The 3,705-nt window shown below is 37.9% G+C and overlaps 1 protein-coding gene across 1 annotated transcript in view; it reads left to right on the plus strand.

The window, feature by feature from the left end:
• MZT1 (mitotic spindle organizing protein 1) overlaps window positions 1-3,705 on the plus strand; it is a 25,345-nt gene that overhangs the window by 998 nt on the left and 20,642 nt on the right. The window lies entirely within an intron of this gene.

The raw sequence follows: 3,705 nt of genomic DNA on the forward strand, positions 1-3,705 counted from the left end.
TTTCTTTTGTTTCATTTCCACCTAAATGTGAATATTTGATGGATGTCAAATATTGCCGTTTCAATCTATCTGGATATTTTCCAAGGGGTATCACATCAGACTCCGTCTTTGTAAAAGAGAACCCTATGGAATCCTCCCTAGGTAATGCAGCTTTCTTTTTGTATCTCCATCGCCTTCATGATGGGCTCTGCTTGTTAAGTGGCAGTTCCATATAGGGGATTCTGATAAAGGCTTACAGCTTTTTCTATCTGGCTGTTGCTTCCATTTTCGAAGAATTACACTTATACTATTAGAGCCTTTGCATGTAATTTTTTATTTATTTGGTGTCTACCTTGCTGGTTTTCTGAGCATTTTGCTCTTAATACCATATCCAGCCTTCTTTTTCCATCCTTCTTCATGTATTACATTTAACTAGTTTTGTTTTGTAAGAGGATATATGTACATAGGCATTTGTTTAATGTCACTATCTTTTATCTTTCTTTAGAAGTCAATAACAGAATTTCTGCTAGTTTTCTTGTTAGCCAGAATCCTAAATGTTAGAATGCCATTTGAATAGCAAACTCACATTTTGAATCTCACAGTGGGACTACTGATGTACAAATGAGAACTGATGGTTTGTATTTGTTGCATCATCAAGATACTTTCTGACAGAATTCAGCATAAAGTCAAGATTTTACAATGTGTAATGTATGGGTGAAGGGAAAGCTTTCCCTTAGTCCTTGAAAGATTTGTGAAAGACTCAGCTCACTCACAAAAAGCAGATTAATTGGAGAAAAGGTATACAGATTTATTTGATCTTAGTTTTACGTGACACAGAGGATCCTTCAGAATGAAGACTCAACCATTTGTTGAAGCTTGAGGACCAGCGGTTCTCAACCTATGGGTTGCAACCCCTTTTAACAGTGAAAGTACAATGCAGCATTAGGAAGGTTGAGAACCACTGTTGTAGACCATTTTGAGATTTTGGAAATAATGGGAGCTTGGATTATGGCAAAACAGGTTATGGGTATGAGAAGTAGAGGAGTTTTGTTGCGGGGCAATAAATGAATACTAGGGACAAGTCTTCTGCTTTTGAAGACTGTAGTGGTCTGGCATGAAGTCTTGGGCTTGCAGGGTGGACAGTGGTTTGTGAGAAAAGTCTGTTCAGGTCTGTTGAGAGAATTTAGTTTTCTTTTTGGTGATGTGGATTCAGTTAATGAAAATTAAGGAAACAAACCAAGGGAATTGTGTTTGGTAGGTTCAGACTTCCGGCAGATATGGAACTTCAGAGAACAGCTTCCTTTGGGAGAGACTGGGGAGGAGGGTGTCAGATTTGAGGCTTTTTTCCAGTTCAGCATGTACATATACCCGGTATTTTGGGGTATGTGTTTCTTATCCCCGATAGTAAGAATATGGAAAAATGAAGAGATTTTTGTAAACTGAAAGTGGATATGTGGGGTTTCACTGTATTAAGTCAATACGTGAGAGCCACTGTGAAGTTTTCAAAACTTTTTGAGTCCCATTTCTTCCCTCAGTGGCATCATTTTTCTACTCTCTTCAACTCAGCTGTAAACATTTGCATTTTAATCATAAATGAGGGGAGTCAGGGGAGGAAGCAGGTGGACTTTGTGATATATCTGCATAGCTTGCTATGAAAGGAACCTGATCTATCCCAGCCTGACTTAGTATAAAGTCTACTGCATGAGATCCTGTACTCTTGAAGTCCCCAACCCAGCTGCACAGCAGGAGGTGAGTGGCTAGCCTGCAGGCAAAGCTTCATCTTTATTTACAGTTACTCCCTGCCACTCACTGATTCTAAATTATTTATATATTACAATGTAAAAATAGAAATAAAGAGCACAATAAATGTAGTGAGTGAACTTGAATCATCCAGAAACCATTGCCCTCCTTCCCCTTGGTCCATGGAAAAATTGTCTTCTATGAAGCTGCTCCCTGGTGCCAAAAAGGTTGGGGACTATTGCTTTATTCACATCCTCAGATCAACATTCTCTCCTACATTCTCATTTAAAGTAGGCCTTTTCAGTTGTCCTCTCCTCCAGTGTAGTTAGTTGGCTCCTTTGCTTTTCAACTTTTTTGAATTTTATATTCTCTCTATTGATAGCTTTATACTTTTAAATTTTACTTTCTTACATTCTAGAATGTTTCATATGCCTCTAATTTTAAGGATGACAATTATTCCTTGTCAGAGGCTTCATCATAGTACTGTGTTATATATCAGGTAGTTACCTTTAAAAATGCATTATAGAGAAAGAAGTTAAAAGAGTCCTTGGTGTGTCTATTGATTGACTAGCACCACAAAGCACTGCCAGCAAGGGATAATCTGTGCCATTAATCCAGTTGCTCATTTGAGAAAGAAACCTAAGAATCAGTCTTGCTTACTCCACTACCTCCTTCTCTTCGCTAAGTCCTTTCAGTTCTTTACTCATTTCAGATTTCACCACTTGTTTAAATCTCTCCCATCCATGCTGCCCATCAGTTTTTTATCAGAATTGCAGTAATATAAGTGAACTTCCTCACCACTTGTGCTCTACCCATCTTCAAGATTTGTTCCATATTCAGCGAAAGTCTTTAAAATACCAATCTGATCTTGTTAATGCTGCCATTTTATATCTTCCAATAGCGTTGCACAGTTCTAAAATCTTCAATAAGGCCTTATGTGATTTGTATGTTACATTTATCTCATATTTTATACCCATTCATCTCGTATTTTATACCCATTCATCCTCATCATTGCATTGCCTTTACACTGATGGTCAGGTGCAGGTCTATAGCTTTACCAACTTCCCTCCAGAACAGGAATCATTACCTAAGTTGTTTTCTTTGCTTGCACTCTTCACCCTTCCTCCTACCTGTACATTAATCTGGTTGATTCCTCTTCACCTTTGAGTCTAAGTTTGTCACCTCTTCAGACAGATAAGTCTTTGCTAAACACTAATGCCCTTCTAAACTTGGTAAGATGCCCTTGGAGTTTGTTTCAGAGGTGTGACATTCTTTTCCTCTGTTTTACTTACGTTGTCTAGAACCAGTTATTATTTTAATGGCTTTCTTCTAGACTGCAATGTTTTGAGAGCTGAGATCATATCAACCTTGTTCCAAATTATTCATCAGTAGCAAAATAGGCACAAAGTACTTTTAGGTACAGATTGAGTATCCCCTATCTTAAAATCATAGGACCAATGTTTTTTTCTTAGGATTTTGAAATGTGTATATACATAATGAGATATTTCAAGGATGGGACCCACATCCAAACATGAAATTCATTTCTGTTTCATTTATACCTTATACACATACTATGAAGGAAATTTTATTTTCCCCTCTGGGACACTGAATAAATGTGTCCCAGTGTTTGTTTGTTTGTTTGTTTGTTTGTTGTTGCAGTTTGCTTTTGGTTTTTTTGGCCAGGGCTGGGTTTGAACCCACCACCTCCAGCTTATGGGGATGCTGCCCTACTCCTTTGAGCCATAGGTGCTGCCCTGTCCCAGTGTTTTTTGATTTTGACACATTGCTTGAGGTCCTGTGTAGAATTTTCCACTTGTGGCATCATGTTAGTACTCAAAAAATTTCAGATTTTGGAGTATTTCAGAGTTGAGATTTTGGGGTTAGGCATGCTCTACCTGTACCAAATTTACAGTAGCCCCTAAGGAAATAGCTATTGGTTATGGTTAGTTTGTGAAGATAGAAATCTTAAAGGAAGTAATCCTAGTA

Source organism: Otolemur garnettii, unplaced genomic scaffold, assembly GCF_000181295.1.
Source record: "Otolemur garnettii isolate 467f Iridium unplaced genomic scaffold, OtoGar3 scaffold00036, whole genome shotgun sequence".
In the NCBI taxonomy this organism is placed as follows: domain Eukaryota; kingdom Metazoa; phylum Chordata; class Mammalia; order Primates; family Galagidae; genus Otolemur; species Otolemur garnettii.